Consider the following 18,602-nt stretch of genomic DNA (forward strand, 5'->3'; position numbering starts at 1 on the left):
GCCTCGGCCCGGCAAGTGGGGGCAGAAGCAGAGATCAGGGGCCCCCCAGCGAGGCTCAAGCGCCCCAGCATGTCTACACTGGCCATTACAGTAGGGATGCTCTTCTATATCAGAGGTGTCCCCAACCTAGCCCCCAAGATCCTGAGCACCCAACACAGCGGAGCAGAGAGTGCCCGGTGTATGTGGATTGAATTCATATGCATAAATTACACGAATGAACGGAAAAACACGCACAGCACCGCTGCGCCCTTTCGGGATCCCACCGCTCCTGGATCCCGAAAGCCTTCAGAACGGCCAGGCCCACCCCGCCAGGCCCACCCCGGAGTGGCTTGCGGCAGCGGGCTGGGAGCTGGGCGCCGGGGACGTGACGGAGACAGCCGCGATCCGTAGCTGTCAACTCCGCTGCCGGTGGGTTTTTTCTCTATAAACTAGCTTCGGTTTCAGGTCACATGCTGGGAGAGGCTGCAAAATGATAAGTTCAAAAATTGCAGTGGCGTGATTATGCGACGTGTGTATCTCCATGTCGCAACACAGTTCGTCTTGGTGCTGGGACTGGTCCTATTGCCTGTGTCGTGCGTGTGCAGGTTGCTCTGCGCAGCGTCTTGTCCGGGTGGGCAGGTGGTCCGTGCTCCGGGCGGTCGGACGCGGCCAGGGGCGCCCCGAGGCCCTCGGCGGGAGCCGGCCCCAGATGGTGGGCTGGCGGTTGTGGGGGGCCGCGGGGTGGCTGGGGCAGCGGGGGCCAGGGCAGAAATCCCCACAGCTGTGGTGCCTCCTGGGAGCTTGCTCTCTCCCCCTCCCTCTCCCCTCCCTCTCCTCCCCTCCCCTCCCTCCCTCCCCTCCTCCTCCCTCCCTCCCCTACTCCTCCTCTCCTCCCTCCCTCTCCCTCTCCTCCCCTCCCTCCCCTCCCTCCCCTCCCCTCTCTCCCTCCCCTCCCCCTCCCTCTTCCTCCCTCTCCCTCTCTCTCCCTCCCTCCTCCTCTCTCTCCCTCTCTCCCTCCCTCTCCCTCCGTCTCCCCCTCCCCGCCATGTGTCTTCCATCCTGAGGATCTCAGGTACATCGCTGTGGAGGAAGACTCTGTGGTCACCGAGGAGGGGCTACTCGGGTGCGGGGCGCTCACTCCGCCATGAGCGGGCCACGACTGCGGGAGGAGGCGGCTGTCCTGCACCGTGCACACCCCCACCGTGCACACACACTTCTCACACCTGTGCTCCTCCCACACACGCACCACACGTCTCACATACACCATCTCCCACACCACACACACTCCCACACACCCCCACCACACCCCTGCCACACACACATGCTGCGCACCCACCATGCACTCATCGTGCCCGCACACCACACACGTCGCGCACACGCCACACGCCGCACACACAGCATATCCCCCGGGCATCCCAGCCTTGGTGCCTGTGTGCATCGGGGGACCACAGGCTCTGCGCAGCCCAAAGCTCGGTGCCAGCTTGGGTCCTGCTGCTGTGGCCTCACACGCTGCTGCCCTACAGGCTGCCTCAGTTTCCCCATCTGTCAAGCGGGGACCCCACTGGTGACACCTCTCTCCCGGGGCTGCAGCGAACCTTACTGCGGTGCTTCGTGTGAAGAGCTACGGGGAGCACCAAGCACAGGCTCAGTAAAAGCTAATTATTATTATTTGGCACGGGGCCTATTAGATGTTCAATTAACTTTCCTCGCCTTCCCAGCCCCGAGGACTTGCGAACCCAGGCGGCCGCCGGGCCAGGCGCTGAGCACCCCCTTAGTCAGAAGCCCGAGTGGAGACGGAGAAGCGGCGTGCTCCTCCCTCCCCCCGAGGCAGCAACGTCTCGGCACACACCTGGCGGAGCCCCAGCCCCGGTTGTTGTCGGTGAAGATGATCAGAGGCTCAGAGGAGACACCAGCGGCCCTGCCTTGGCCCCCTCCTCTCCTTCCCCCCCACTCCCGTCCCCGTGCTCCCACTGCCCCACTCCCCGTCCCTGGTGGGGCTGGATGGCTGCTGCTCTGCCCCGGGGGACCCCCCCCAGACCTTGCCTCTGGCTCCTGGGCCCTGCCTCTGGGCCGCCCTCCCGGGCCTCCTCGGGTTAGAGGACTGCACCTGCTTCAGGTGGGGCTGCATCCAGCCGTCGGGGTGTGGCGGCCCGTGGGAAGCGGCTCCGAGGCTCGGCAGGCCTCTGGGCCCCCCGCTTTGGACTTCAAGCCTCGTCTCTGCCCCTCGTGCTGGAGGCTGGATGGGGAATTGGGGTAAGGGCAGGCCACCTGACCCTGGCGCTCGCCACGCCCAAAGGGTTGACAGGAAGTGAGCCCACTTCCCTCCGAGGCTCCTGATGGAGCAGGCCCTGGCACTGGGCCAGGCGGGGACAGAGCATCAGCATGGGCCCCGTCCTTGTGGGAGCCTCTGGGGGCAGGGAGCCACAGGGGGACTGTCGGGGCACCCCGGGAGGAACACCGGAGACCTCCCTGGGCACAGCCTGTTCCTAAGATGTAGACCACGAGCCCCCCATGGGCCAAACCTGCCGCCATCCTGGTAGCCCCTGGGTGCCAACCAGCTCTGCAGGTCCTGGCCCCAGGGCGCAGCTGCGGACCCGGTCCTTCTGCCAACGGAAAGGTCCGTCTCCTCCTCCACTGACACAAGCAGCCTGCACAGGCAGGAAACCCCCTCGGCTCCTGCCAGCCCACCCCGTGTGCGTCCCCACGCACCCCACCGAGGTCAAGACAGATGCCCCTCTGGGCTCTCTCCCCCCCTCAGCCAGTCTCCTGCCTCTTTGCTGGACACACTCATAAGTTTCTCCTCTGCCCCTTCTCCCATCGGCCCCTGCCTGGCCACCCTTCCCCTGCGCCCCCAGTGCACATGCCGGCCCCCCTCCCTCACCTGCACCCTGCCCCCCTGGCACAGTGCTGCTCCGGCTCCCCAGGCCTTCTTTCCCTGGCCTTGCCACAGCACCGCTGTCCCGAACTGCTCCCCTCGTGGCTTCGGTGGCATCGCTCTGTGAGGCTGACATGGCCCCACTCTGCCGACCTCGCCTTGGTGGCCTACGCCTGCCCCTGTCCTCCACCCACCCCCGAAAGCCCAGAGAGCCCCGACACTCTCAGGTCTCAAATGCCACCTGCACCCCAGTGACTTCCAAGTCTGGCTTCTTCCAGACCTCTCTCCAAATCTCCTCTGAGCCCTAGAGCCACGGATTCACCCACAGCCAGTCTCACCATAGCTATGCTGGAGGAAGTCTGCAGGCACCACGTTCCTGGACCCCTCCTGGATGACCTGGGGACCTCAGGCCGCCCCACTGCCACGTACCCCTCCACTCCCACCTGACTGGTCACCTGTCCTGTTCATCTTCCCCTATATCACTCTTGGGTCTGTCCTTTCCATCTCCCCGGTTCAGGCCTCTCCATTTTGCTCCTGTCCTTGACTCAGCCTCATTGCTACCTACCGGCCTGAATAACCTGGAAACAGCAGAGCCACGCTGACAGCCCCCGTGGTCTGTGCATAAGGCCTCAGCCTCTCTGCAGGCCCTTTAGCCCCTGCAGCCTGGCCCCAGGCCTCCGTACCCATGTGCCCCTCCCCTCCTGCATCAATGCTAAAGCTAAACCCCTGCTCCTCAACACCACCTCTTTGCATGGGCTATTCCCTCTGACTCGGATGCCCTTCCTGCCCCGCCCCACCCCCCTTGCAGGGAGATCTCCTTGTCATTCCTCAAATCTCCATCCTTCCCGGAGCCCCACTCTGGGCCCCCTCCATGGGTCTCTCGGCTCTCTCCCCTTTGGCGTGCACCCCAGCACTAGGGTCACCTGCACACAGCCTGTTTCCTCCTGTGCTCAGGGGCAGGGGGCTCCCAGAGGTGGCAGGCTGTGACCCAGCACACAGGGGCCGAGCTGGGAGCAATGGCCCAGGATCTTGGCTGTGGATGGCATTGGGGGTCCGCGGGGGGGGAAGCGGGGGTCGGGCGGCAGGAGGAACTACACCCCTCACAATTAGGAGCCCCAGAACTTGGTCAAACCTGCCCAGGGCGGCAGTTAGCGTTCTGATTAATTAGTGAACTCTGTAAAGCACTTTGAACATGAAACACACTATATAAATGCTAAGTATTATTATTAAAAAGTAAGAAGTTCTCTAATACGCCAGGCGGGAGAGCCCCAGGCTAGTCTAAATAAATGAACGAATGCAGAAAATTAAGCAATTAGAAGGTGATATTTCAGGATTTGCAAAAAGCTGCAAGTACCAAAGGTCTGCGTGCTGTGCCGGGCTCTGCGGATGCCTCCCTGCCGCGTCTGTCCCTGCCCAGTCCCCAGCTGGGCTGGCAGGCAGACCCTGGACGGCCTGGGAAGAGCCGGGGACAGTTGGCCATGAGATCGGAAACGGGGTCCCAGGTCTGGGAAAGACCGCTGGGGCTGGCTGCAGCCTCCTACAAGTCAGCGTGCCCCTCCCAGCCTCAGTTTCCCTGCCTGTAAAGTGGAAGGGCACAGGCAGCTCCGGCTCGGGCACTACCCTTATCTCTATTTACTCCCTGGAAGGTTCTGGATGGAGGCAATAGAGGTGGGGTCAGACAGCCCCAGCTTCAGCTCTGCCCCTGACCTCGCTAGCTACATGACCCCAGGCAGGACACATGCTCTCCTGTGCCTCAGTGTCCTTGTCTGCCACACGGGGAGAGTCACGTCCCCCTCCTAGGACCATCGCAGCCCAGAAATGAAAATCAGATACAGAGTGCTTGCAGGGACGCCCGGGTGGCTCAGTGGCTGAACGTCTGCCTTCGGCCCAGGGCGTGATCAGGGGGTCCTGGGATCGAGTCCCACATCGGGCTCCCCGCAGGGAGCCTGCCTCTCCCTCTGCCTGTGTCTCTGCCTCTCTATAAATAAATAAATAAATAATAATATTTATTTATTTATTTATTCTCTCTAAATAAATAAAATCTTAAAAAAAAAGAGAAGTGCTTGCAAAGCTGGGGGTGCAGTGCGATCACCAGGGTCCACTCACTATGTCATCCTTTGACCGGGAAATCGTGACACCATTAGATAGTGTGCTCTTGTCTTTCTAGGGCTGGGAGGGCTCACCTCCCAGGCCCGCATGGACGGCTCTGAGACTCAGCTCTTCTCACCTTTGTGAGGAGGAGATAACATTCCTAGCCTCCCCTGTCCCTGAGCCAGGGGCCCCACGGGAGATAAACGCAGGTTTATCTTGCTTGTTTTCCTTCCCTCAAGGCCAGCAAAGGCCAGCAAAGGTCGGCGGCCGAGCCGGGGCCAAGAGAGACAAGAAAAGCTCCTTTCAGGTCCTGTCGCAGCCGAGGCTCCTTCAGGGGGGTCAGGACTCACCCTGCACTCCTGGAGGACAACACCCAGGAGGATCCAGTCCTGTGCCAGCCCAGGGAGGCATGAAAGGGAGCAGATGACAGCTGAGCAGAAACGGTTCTCTGGCTGGGGCACCTGAAGGCCTTGTTCAGCTGATTTGCCTTAGTTTGCTTAGCTGTAAAATGGACACGTTGGACTAGGTGAGGCTCCGACCTCATTTGTAGTTTGCATGAACCTGCAGCTGAGACAGACGAAGCTGGCCGGAGTCTTGGGCTGCTCTGGCCCACTTTGACTCCCCTTTCTGGCCAGTGGGGGTTTTCTGAGGTGCGGCATTCCCAGATGGGTCCCTAGATTGTCCATGGCTACAGAAGATGGAGGAAGCCCAGCCTCAAGGAACAGCCGCCCTGGATGGGCCCTGGGCCTCCAACCTCCATGGGGCAGGCAGCGTCACTCAGGGCCGGGCATCAGGGCCGGGCACCCAAGGCTGCTGCTACCTGCCCCATTCTTGCACACCTGCCGCTCGGCCTGGCTCCTGGCTCAGGCCTTGCCTGATGACTGTCTGGCAGTCCAGCCTCTACTTGCCCCCACCTGAGTCCTGCCTTTCTCCCTGCAGGCTCAGCACCAGGGCTGATGTGGAGCGTTGCTTCCCCCCGCCCCCGGGGGGCCTCAGGCCATTTCATTAGGTCCCCCTATGAGACAGGCTGGCAGGGGCCCCCATGGAACCCAAGAGGAAGCTGAGGCTCAGTGAGTGGCTGATGCTCCTGCACGCCAGGTGTGGTGACTCCCCATCACCCACCCCTGCAAGCTAGGAGATGCCTGTGGTTGGGAGACCTGCTCAGAGGACAGAGGGGCCACTGCAATAGGGATTCCCAGGCTGAGACTCTGGGCACAGCAGGACTCTGAGGAACAGTCGTCACACATGGCCACTCAGTCTCGTGGAAGCTGAGGGCTGCACACACAGCTTCCAGCTGGCCTGGCTCCCCCATACCTGGGCAAGCCTGTCACCTGCCCAGCCCAGCAGTGGGCCCTGTCTTCAAAGGAAGAAAAACAGCAGATTTTTCTAAGGAGCAGATTTAGTTAGAGACTCTCACAGAACTTCCAGTCTGAGTTACCTGAATTTAGATCCAAGGGACTCAGGAAGCTGTGGAGACCTCACAGTTCACCTTGTCCAGTCTTTCCGCAGCCAAGGATGGCTGGTCATCGAAAACACAGATTCCTGGGCCCTGCCCAGGAATCAGAGCCTCCAGGGCTAGGACCCAAAATCTGACCTGTAACAAAATTCCCAGAGGAGGGACTGTTCGGGTCACTACTTTCTGGGGACTCCCCATCTAGCCAAACCCTTTGTCTTCCAGAGCAGCACCCCAACGCCCCAAGAGGATGCATGGCCTGCCAGAGGCACACAGCTGGTGTCCAGTGAGGCTTCTCCCATCGCGTACTAGCTCCCATGACCTACCCACCCGTACCCCTCCCGCCGGGCACCCTCAGACAGCGAGGAGGCCCCAAGGACCCGGGACGGATCAAAGCAGCCCTGCATTCAGGAGCTCCACGGCATTGCTGGGAGCTGGCCCACAGCCCAGGGCTCTTGAACTCAATAAACATTCCTAATGGCCTAGTATAAGCAAAGGATCGGGCCCAGATGGAGCCAGGGAAGGCTGGTCTTAAGGAGGTAACTTGAAGGGCCTTGTTGTGTGGCCAGAGCTTTATGACCAGGCGGCCCCGAATATTCTAGCAAGACAGGCAGAACTGTGGCAAGAGAATGCTTCCTGGTGTTCTGTATGAGCAGGAGGCTGGTGTGGTTACATGTAGGGGTGTGGGGGGGAGAGCTGGGTGCCCGGGGGGGGGGGGGGGCGGGGCAAGGGTGCTGGAAGCTCCCCGAAGGCAGGCTTTCTGTTATCACCACTGCTGTGTTCCAGTACTTAGAAAAGTGCCAGGCCGAGAGGAGGTACTCCCATTTGTTGCATAAATGAACGAAAAAAATGAACAAAGCCAGGAAATGAAGTTGGGCCAGTCTGTGGAAAGTTGTGGAACTCAGGCTAAAGAGCTTGCACTTCATTCCCTGCAGACCAGTGGCAAGTTTTTGGGTGTGGGGTGAGCCAACCTCATTGTTGCTCAAATTGTTCTGGTCAGTAATGTATGGAGCTGAGCTGAGTGGCTGACACAGGCCCCTTGAGCCTGAGGGAACCACGTGGCTCTTAGGGGACCTTGAACCAGCCTCTAGGTTCCCCCTGCAGAGGCTGAGGTAGATAATCTCTGGCCTTGAAGTGTTGAATCACCATCACCAGCCAGCACCGGTCTGTGGGCCCTGACACCAGACCTGAGAGAGGACATCTTTCACTTTCCCTCCACTCACCCCCAACCTCACGCAGCTCAAGGAGCCTATGCTCAGATTCGGCCCTGCTGCAGCCCTCGGGGTCCTCACTGTCACCGAGCCCCAGAAAACCTGGGCCAGGATTCTTCCTTTAACATTTGTAAAATTGAAGTACTGTCAAGTAAATGTTCTCATCCCAGCCAAGAGAGCATCACTTGGTGAAGACCTTCCAGAACGGAATTAGTATTCACCTGCTCTGACCCGATAACTTGCCTCTGAGAAACTATTCTCAAGAAGTAATTAGATGTAAGTAGAAAGATGTTCTTGTAGGCATTGTTCATAATCTTGAGAAACTAGAAAGCCATTCAACCGTCAATGATAGGACAATCCCTAGCAAGCACAATGTAATATGAAGCATCCACAAAAACTGAGTGTCAAGGGATGTTTGATGATGGGAAAAGATTTATGACAATTTTAAGAAAAACCAGAATATAAAACTTTATGAATCGAATTTCATTGAAAAATATATACATCAAGGGCACCTGGGTGGCTCAGCCAGTTAAGCATCCGACTCTTGATCTTGACTCAGGTCTTGATCTCAGGGTCAGAGATTTGGGACCTGTACTCGGCTCCATGCTGCTGCATGCAGCCTACTTAAAAAATAAAAAAAAACAAAAATAAAAATGAATAAACATTTATATATGTATATATATTTCATTTTTTGTTTTTTTAAGGTTTTATTTATTTATTCATGAGAGACACAGAGATAGAGAGAGAGGCAGAGACACAGGCAGAGGGAGAAGCAGGCTCCATGCAGGGAGCCCGATGTGGGACTCGATCCCGGGTCTCCAGGATCATGCCCTGGGCCAAAGGCAACGCTAAACCACTGAGCAACCCAGGCTGCTCATATACATATATAAATCTTAAAGATGAAAGTGGACTCTATAAAATAAAAACAAAAAGGAAAGCAATGAAACCAACTCTTGATCTTTGAAATAATCAGCAACGGTGACCAACCTTTTTCTGGACTGACCTAGAAAAAAGGAAAGATACCTCAACTTACCAAAATCAGGAATGAATGAGGGCATATCACTGCAGACTTGACCAAATTGAAAGGATCGTAAGGGAATACTATGGAAAACTTTATGCCAACAGACAACTAAGATGAAAAAGACAAATTTCTAGAAACATAAATGACCAAAACTGACTTGAAAAGAAAGAGCTCATCTAAATAGACTTTTAGCATGTAAAAAAAATGAATTTATAAGTTAAAAACTTCCCATGAAGAGAAGTCCAGGCCCAGATGACTTCACATTTAAAGAAGAAATAATACTGATCTGCCACAAACTCTTCCAGAAAATAGAAGAGGAGGGAACACTTAACAACTCACTCTGTGAGACCAGAATCACCTCTGTGCCAAAACCAAACAAGGATATCACAAGAAGATAAAACTAAGTATCGATATTTCTTATGAGTACAGATACAAATATCCTCAAAAAAAAAAAAAAACTAGTGAACTGAACTGAACAGTGTATAAATGGAATTCTACACAACGACCACTGGGGATTTATTGCAGAGATGTAAGCAAAATCCATTAATGTAATACATCATATCAATAGAATAAAAAACAAAACTGCATGGTCAGTTGGCACAAAATATATATTTGAAAAAATCTAATATTCATAATAAAAACTCTCAACATATTAGTAATAGAAGGAAATTTTCTCACCTGCTTTACCAAAAACCTATAGCTAACATGATAACTCATGCTTAAATGTTTTCTCCGTAAGATTGGTAACAAGGCAAGAATGATCCCTCTTACCATGGCTATTCATCTTTCTACTGGAGGTTCTGGCCAATGCAATCAATCAAGAAAAAGAAACAAAAGTCATCTAGATTAGAAAAGAGTAAAGCAAAACTGTCTTTAGTAAGAGGCAAAACATGATCCTGTACATAGAGAATCCTAAGGAAGACACACACACACTCACATACTCACACACTGCTAGAAGTAATGAACAAACTCAGCAAGGACACAACTTAAAGTTCAGTTACAAAAATCGAATAACAATCCAACAATGATATTATGAAAGCAATTTCACTCATGATGGCATCTAAAAGTGTAAAATACTTGGGAATAAGTTAAACAAAAAGAAGTACAAGTCTTGTGTGTCAAAAAACATCCCTAAAAGAAACTAAAGTTTAAAAAAAATGGGAAGATGTTATATGTTCATAGATGGTAGGACCCCATACCAATAAGATGGCAATTCTCTTGAAAGGAACTCTAGATGCAATGAAGCCCCTATCAAAAACCCAACAGGCATTTTTACAGAAATTGATCAGCTAATCCTAAAATTTATATGGAAACGCAAAGAGCTCAGACTAGTCAAAATAATTTTGAAAAAGAAAAATAGAGTTGGAGCATTCATGCTCCCTGATTTTAAAACTTATTACAAATATGTTACAATAATTAAGACAGTATGGTACGGACATAAGACACACACACACACAAACACACACACACACATATGTAGATCATTGGAACAGAATCAAGAGCCCAGAAATCAACTCTTACAGTGTGGTCAATTGAATTTCTTTTTTTTTAAATTTTTATTTATGATAGTCACAGAGAGAGAGAGGGAGGCAGAGACATAGGCAGAGGGAGAAGCAGGCTCCATGCCCCGGGAGCCTGATGTGGGATTCGATCCGGGGTCTCCAGGATCGTGCCCTGGGCCAAAGGCAGGCGCCAAACCGCTGCGCCACCCAGGGATCCCTGGTCAATTGATTTTCAACAAAGATGCCAAAAGAATTCAAGAGTGGGAAAGAATGGTTTTTCAACAAATGGCACTGGAATAATTATATACCCACATGCCAAAAAGATGAATTTAGACCCTTAAATCACAATGTACACAGATATGAACTCAAAATAAATCCTAGATATAAGTATAAAAGTTTAAATTATAAAAATTTTAGGAATTAACATAGGATAAAACCTTTGTGATCTTGGACTAGGCAAATAGTTCTTAGATACGATACCAAAAAAGGCAAGTAGTAAAAGAAGAAAAAAGGATAAATTGACTTCATCAAAATTAAAAACATTTGTGCTTTAGTAAATACCATTAGGAAAATGAAAAGACGTGCTATGGACTGGGAGAAAATATTTGTCAATCATATACCTGATAAAGGACATGTACCCAGAGAATATAAAGAACTCTTACATCTCAATAGAAAGACAAACAATCCAATTTTAAAATAGGCAAAATGTCTGAAAAGACAGGGATGCCAGAGTGGCTCAGTGGTTGAGCAAGTGCCTTTGGCTCAGGGTGTGATTCCAGGGTCCTGGGATCAAGTCCTGGATCTGGCTCCCTGCAGAGAGCCTGCTTTTCCCTCTGCCTGTGTCTCTGCCTCTCTCTCTCTGTGTGTCTCTCATGAATAAATAAATAAAATCTTAAAAAATATATATTTGAAAAGGCATTTCGCCAAAAAGGTACACAAATGGCTCATTAGTCATTAGGGAAAAGCAAATTAAAACCACTTCACACCGACTAGAATGGTTATAATCTTAACAACTTGCAGGAACACGAGACTACACGGCTGCTGAAAATGTAAATTGGCACAGCCACCTCAAAAGAACAGTTTGTCAGTTTCTTAAAAGTTACACATAAGTTTACCATATGCCCCGGGATTTCCCCCATGAGCACGTACCCAAGAGAAATGAAAAGAGATGATCGGACAAAAAGTTATACACAAGTATAACAGCAGCATTATTCATAATGGCCAAAATAGAGAAAATCCAAATGTTCTCCAACTGATAGATGGATAAGCAAAATGTAATCTCCCCACACAGAGGGGGTGATACTCAACAATAAAAAAGAACAAACTGCTGATTCCTGCTACAGCATGGATGCAACTCAAAAAAATTGTGGTAAGTGTAAGAAACCAGATGCATTAAATTGCATAGCATATGATTTCTTTTATATGAAATGTCCAGAAAGGACAAATTTACAGCAAGCAGATCTCGGCTCCTGGCAGGGGAGGGAGATGGGGAGGAGTACAAATGGGCACGAGACATCCTTTGAGGGTGATGGAAATGTCCTACAACTGGGTCGTCATGGTGGTTGCACAACTCTGAAAATTTACTGAGAAGTATTGTAAAGAAGTAAAGTCACTTAAAGCAGGTGACTTTTGTTGTGTACAAATTATTCCTCAAGGGAGCTGTTAAAAAATGTAGTCACGAAATATACGTGTATAGAAAGATGGAAGAAAACATGCCAAGATGAGAAGTTCTTTTGTGTTTGGGCAGTAGGATCACGGATGACTTTTCTACTTTTCTTCTTATTCTTTTCTGTATTTTCTACGTGTTCTACAATGGGCCTGCAGCTTGCATAAACAGAAAAACAGCAAGAGTGAGTGTGTGCGTGTGTGTGTGTGTGTGTGTGTGTGTGTGTGTAGCAGGGTGTCAGGCAAAGCTTACCTGTTTGCTTTGGTGAGAGAAGCTGTCATTTTACGGTTGCCAGATGCTTCTCCAGCAGGAAAAGCAAAGTCATGCCCTGTATTCTGAGCAGGGGCCCCAGAGTCCACCTGCCCAGTTATACACATGCCCATTCCTGGATATAATCTTTAAAACACAGAGTTCAAGGTTGTAGCAGAGGCGAAAGGGTGGGCAAATTCATAAACAGTGGAAGACACTTGCTGGGAGAAAAGAGGTAGACACCTTGACCCCTTCCCTTTCACATTTTTAAAGAAAAATTTTCATCAACTACAACCTGCATTAGAAAAGCACACAAATTCTAAGAGAACAACTTGGTGCCCGGAACAAGACATGGAATATTCCAGAAAGCACCTTGTACCTCTCCCAGGCACTAACTCCTCCAAGGGTAACCTCTCCTCTGACTTCTTCCATTGCAGACCTCTCTTCACTGCTTTGGAACTTGGTGTGCAAGAAAGCACACGGTGTGCTCTCCGCTGCTCAGCTGCACGCTTGCATCTCGAGTGTGCTGCTCGGAGAATCAACACTTCGGCCTTGTGGCCACGTCCTATTCCATTATGTGAGTACACCTTGGTGCTGGGGGAGACATTTGCATTTCTTTGCACTTGATTCCTGCGAGTATTCTTTCACACGCTCTGTGCACACGTGCATACGTGCCGTGGACGTGTCCTAGGACTTGCGGTGTCCTAGGACTAGCTACTCTTTAGCTTCAGTCGAGGGGGCCTAGCAGTTTCCCAAAGTGATTGCACACATCTTCACCTCCCACCAGCAGTGATGACAGTTCCAGGCGCCCAGCATTGTTGCCACCACCAGCCACCGTGTGTCTTTTCCAAGGAGCCACTAGGGCAGGGGTGCAGCTGTTGTGGTTTCCTGCACGTCCCCGGCGGCTGATGAAGGAGAATGCAATTTTGTTTGTTTACTGGCCATTGGATGGATTTAGTCTTCAGTGAAGAGCCTGTTCAGATCCTTCGCCAATTTTTTTTACTGGCTTCTCTGATTATTAGTGGTTTGTGAGAATTTTAAAAAATATATTCCCCAGATACGTCCCATTCCCAATACGTATGGCCAGGGACTTCCACTCTGTGGCTGGCTTTTACACTCTGTGGTGATGGCATCTTAATTGATGATCGGCAGCTTTTTTTTTTTTTTTTAAAGATTTTATTTATTTATTTAACAGAGAGAGAGAGCACAAGCAGGGGGAGCAGCAGGCAGAGGCAGAAGGAAAAGTAGACTTCCCACAGAGGAGAGCCCCATGAGGGGCTGGATCCCAGGACCCCAAGATCATGACCTGAGCCCAAGGCAGATGCTTAACTGACTGAGCCAACCAGGTTCCCCCAAACGGCAGCTCTTAATTTTCATCAAGTCTGATTACTAGGCTCTTCCCTTTACAGTTAGCCCTTTTTGTGTTTTAAGAATTCTTTGCTAATCCTAAGGCCATGAGGATGCTCTCCTATTTTCTCTTCTGGAGGCTTCGTTTTTTTCTCCTTCTGTAGTTAGGTCTCCAGCACACTTGGAATCGACTTCTGTAAGAGTGTGGAGTGAGGTCAGTAAGGTTCAGCATCATCAGAACCTACGAGGGTGGGAGAGACAAGGCCCCACCAGGAGGGAGGGCACTTGGCCGAGTGTGGCCGGGCAGGGGCTGGTTTAGGCCTCCGACCTGAGCACACACACTGCTGGCCTGGCCACCGCCCGCTGGGACAGAGGTTCTGAGGCCCTGAGGACAGGGACCCGGAGACCCCAGTGAGCAAGGGCACCAGCACCCTTGGCCCCACACACAGCGGAGGGTTGGTGCAGGGGTGCAGTCACAGCTGAGCCGAGGCCACCAGAGACCACTCCTCCTCATTGGAACCCTGAGGAGTCACCTCCAGGCCAACTGGACTGTCCTTGGGACAGAAGTGGGGAAAAGCACTGAGAAGGACCCGTGCGTGGCAACGATCTGTCAAGTCCCGATGAAACTGCTGTAGAGGGAAACCGAGTCAGCTTCTCTACAGCTGGAGGCAGAGGGTCTGGCCCTTTTGAACTGAGTCCTTGAGGCCCTGGGACAACTACCCCGCTGACTAATTTGAATACCAAAAGCAGAAGTGGCTGGGGAAGTGGGTCACACCAGTAACGTATATAAACAAATGAATTGCTCGTCAGGCCACCAGCATAGTGTGTTTTCGTGTGCTCAGCTGGAACTTCCTGCGGAAGAGGCATTCTCCACGCCCAGCCTACCACGTGAACAGCTGCTTTGGAAAATGTTATTCTGGGTGAGTTTCCACTACGCAGTATAGGCCAGTGCTCCTCATCAGTGTTGAGTAAAAGGTTGCCTTCCAGAACTTTCCACGTGGTTTACCAAGGGAATAGCCCTCCACTGAACAAAAAGTCCTCTTCCAAGAGCTGTCCTTGCCTTTTTGTCCCATTTCAGTTCTTACAATCTACTACAAAGGGGAGGATCGTGCCTACTGTACAGTCACTGCGGGCACCAGGAGCGTGGGGCTCTCTCCATTCACGGTCTCCTCTCCCGTTAATGACAACCACCACCTGGGTGTCTGCCTTTCCCTTAGGTCACAAAAGCCATTCCGGTAGAAAGCAGGTGGGCCTTCAGATGGATTTTCCTGGGATGATTCTTGTCTCTGTCATTTCCTGCTAACTATGAGACTTCAGGCATGTTCTTAATCCTTCTTAGCCTCAGCTGTCTCATCTGTGAAATGGGGACAATGCCTAGCTCATAGAGTTGTAATGAGGTTGAATCAGTATAACGAATTTCAAGAGTCCGAGGGTCTTTTTGGAACACAGTAGACACTCAACAATATTAGCTATTATTCCACGTTAAGCTGTCATCTCTGCTGGGTGTAGGTGCAGAGCCCACCCATTAGAACAGTCCAGAGACAACGTGCGGGGCTTTGGCCCAGCCTTCTTTAGAAATTCACATCACTTGCAAAGCTCCATTGTGAAATATCGAAACATTGATGTGGAAGAAAGGAAGACAAAGGCCAGACTCTGAATCAACCGGTAGGTGTAGTGTTTCGGAGACTCAACGTGAGGGTGGGCCCAGTGACTCACCGCAGTGATCCTTTTACTTTTCCTAGTGACCAATCTGATTTTTCCATTACACGGCAATGATTCACCATTTGCTGTCGCGGTTATGTAACTGGGCTGTTTGGATTTGGGGTGCCCATATCTGTATTTCCATGTCCCCGCAGGGAAGCTTTAGGAAGCTTCTTTTTCACACACTCTGTTACATGCTGTCATGACCAGTTGTTGAATGCATCCCAGAAGATGAACTAGTCAGCCCTCATGTTCCCTGAGAAGTGGGCATGCAAATAGTAGAGAGTACCCTGAACAGGGCATCAGGAGACCCTGGCCCAGGTTGACCTTACCTCAGACCTTCCTCTGCGTTCCTGACCTTCTCTGGCCTCAGTTTTTGCGCCTGAAAATGAGATGTAAGCTTTGATATTCCAAAATTAACAAGACTGAATTTTTCTCTTGGCTACACAAGAGATCCCAGAGTGTTTGCTATCAAATGCTAAGTGCATGGCACTACAAAGCTGGGCATGGAGACTGAGCTATAGGGCTGAGTGGGGTCAACAAGGAATTTATGCTAGACTTCCCAATAATAAATGAATCCAGTCTTGGAGGAATGGAATTTCCATCCTTTCCTCCATCTGTCTTGTGCTATACATAATAAATTGGGGGGTCAGGATGGATTGGCACCTCAGCTGTCATTCTGATCATAGCCCTCAGCAGACCTAGGCCAGGAAAGAAGGAATGGACTTTGCAGAGGCAATTATTGCACTTCTACTTGCTTTGTTCATGCCCCTGCAGGAGCTCCACGTTCCAGGATGGGTTGAGTAACATCTGCCCGTGGGACATGTCACTGGTCTACTCTGCTTGTAAGAGAACAGGTTGTGAGCATTCAGAGTCTGAACATCCTTTTCACTTTTTATTTTTCATCCTTGGCATTGTGGGGCTTCTTAAATCTATGGATTGATATCTTTCAACAGTTCTGAAAAATTCTGAGATATTATCTCTTTCAATAATAGTCTGGCCCCATTCTCTCTTGCCTTTCTTTCTGGAATTACAACAGAATGTTTTTGGACAGTCTCACTCTCTCCTGCCCATCCCTGAACCTCTTTTTCATCTTTTAGTTTCTCTGTGCCATCATTTGATGATTTCTTCTGACCCATATTCCAGTTCACTGATTCTCTCTTTGTCTATATTTAATCTATTAAATCCATTTACTGAATTTTAAATTTCAGTTTTTATTGTTTTCATTTCTATTTTTTTAAAAAAGATCTATTTGATTCTTTTTTAAAAATCTGCTAGGTCAGTTTTTTTTTTTAATAGTTCTGTTTCCTGCAGATATTTTTTGGTATATTTTTTTATTGGAATTTGATTTGCCAACATATAGCATAACCCCCAGTGCTATCCAGTCAAGTGCCCCCCTCAGTGCCTATCACCCTGTCACCCTATCCTCCTGCAGATATTTTTAAGCTTGTATTTTATTTCTCTTAACAGAAAGAATGGCTTTATGATTTATTTCCCATGATTTCAATATATGAAGCATTTGGGGGTTGGCTTAGCTATTTTTTTCTCCTTATTCTGATCCTGTTGCCTTATTTCCCTTTGTGCTTTTTTCTAGTTCACTGAGTGTACTTACTGTTCTTGAAAAATTACTTTGTGAGAATTTTTTGAGGATGGGATGGGATGAATGTGACTTTTTTCCAGAAAGGATCTGCACCTGCTGATGCCATGCAGTAGAACTTTCACTCCAGAATTGCCTTCATGTACACCTACCTGCTTCTTGAAGATTTTTTGAACCCTTCAGGTCATGTGAATTTGGGCTAGTATGCACAAGGATTAGTATGTGGTCACAACTTCCCAGGGCTGAGATTTTCCCCCTAATCTCCTCCGTGCCAAAAAACTGTTCTTAGTCATCTCTATAGTAGGCGAAGAAGTGAAGATTGATTTCTGGTTCATGCTAATCCTGGGTGTGTGGCCCTTTAGAGTTCTAGCATAGTGGGTTCAAGATCTTCTAGTAGAGTTTGCACCTCATGTGGGTTCTAGGTTTGGAATTTTGAATTCTAGATTAATTTTCTTCTTCTAAGCATAGTGATAAATCTACCGGTGGTGTGCTAAATCTCAGGAAGTTAAGAAAGGAGACAAGGCTCCTTGAAATGAAACTGATGGCATTCTTTCTGCTGCACCAGACACGATCTGGTCTGATTAAAGGTCCTGGAACTATAAATGCTACAGAACCAACTTTTGAGAATTTTAGGGGTGTTAGACATGCAAGGTGAATCAGTTAGGAATGTTTTCAACTACAAAAAGAAGAGATCTAAGAGATAGGGGCTTAGTTTTCTTATATAATAGAAGTGTAGGGGTAGACATTTGGGAACATTGAATTGTCTACTCAAGAATGCCTTGGGGTATCCCTGGGTGGTGCAGCGGTTTGGCGCCTGCCTTTGGCCCAGGGCGCGATCCTGGAGACCCGGGATCGAATCCCACGTCGGGCTCCCGGTGCATGGAGCCTGCTTCTCCCTCTGCCTATGTCTCTTTCTCTCTCTGTGATTATCATAAATTTATTTTTTTTATCATAAATTTAAAAAATAAAATCTTTAAAAAAAAAAAAAAAGAATGCCTTTGGAATGGGGTGGACAGTCCAGGTCCTTTCTATATGTCCCCTCATGTGTGTTGACTTTTTTTCATGTTGATCATATCATTGGTAAAAAAAAATGGCTGCTATAACTCTAGATATCATACCCATGTTTAAGACAAAAAAAGAGGAAAGAGATAGAGTCACATCTGTCTGTTTTATCAGGGAGACCAAAGTTTCTCCAGCACACCCCTCCCTGTGCATGGCATTGTCCAAGATGTTGTCACAGGACTAACCCTAGCTACAAGGAACCCTAAGAAACAAAGTATCCAGCAAATGGAGTCAGATTGTCATGATTGCATAAATCACTCTTGGTTCTCCCCTTGCACTGAGCACACTTCTCCTCTAAAGACGGTGTTAGAGAGGAAAAAGGAGACTGAGGTGGGGAACAGTGCTTGTCATGCTTGGAGCTCACTATGCTCACTGCCCATCTTCCAGCAAAGCAGCACAAAGGCAATCCACCGAGACTAGAGCCTGCTGTGTGGGACCCTCCAGAAGTGGGCTTCTCAGCTGGGAGACCACTTTCCTGATCCAATCAAAATGTTGTCATTTTTAAAAAGTCCCCAAAATGTCTGGGAGAGATGACAACCCTTGAAAAAGTTTCTTCTTGGATGTAGATAAAGGTGGGGGAGTCCAGTTGCCAAGGTAGAGAGGGAAAGCATGGAGTTTCCAGGCCAGGCCTCTGGATGATGAAACCCATCAGGGTTTGCCCTTTCAGTGCCAGAAAGAGGTGTAGACAGTGATACTGGAACCAGAGGAGCTTCCTCCCCATTCACAATCCCTCTGGCAAGTTACACCCAGGCATTTTCTCTCCTCACATAAACATCAGATAGGGCAAGGATCCAAGAAGGCATACCTGCTGCACTTGGAATAGGCATGGGTGGCTGTCTTCCTCTTCA

The 18,602-nt window shown here is 50.0% G+C and overlaps 1 long non-coding RNA gene across 1 annotated transcript; it reads right to left on the bottom strand.

Annotated features, from left to right (window-relative positions):
* Positions 1 to 4,061: 4,061 nt before the first annotated feature.
* On the bottom strand, positions 4,062 to 6,966 carry LOC112665108 (uncharacterized). Its single transcript, XR_003140224.3, has 3 exons — positions 6,384 to 6,966; positions 5,296 to 5,446; positions 4,062 to 4,306 (listed from the first exon to the last, which is right to left on the bottom strand). It is a non-coding gene; the product is annotated as an uncharacterized LOC112665108 (long non-coding RNA).
* Between the last annotated feature and the right edge of the window lie 11,636 nt (positions 6,967 to 18,602).

Source organism: Canis lupus, chromosome 17 (assembly GCF_003254725.2).
Source record: "Canis lupus dingo isolate Sandy chromosome 17, ASM325472v2, whole genome shotgun sequence".
Taxonomy (NCBI): domain Eukaryota; kingdom Metazoa; phylum Chordata; class Mammalia; order Carnivora; family Canidae; genus Canis; species Canis lupus.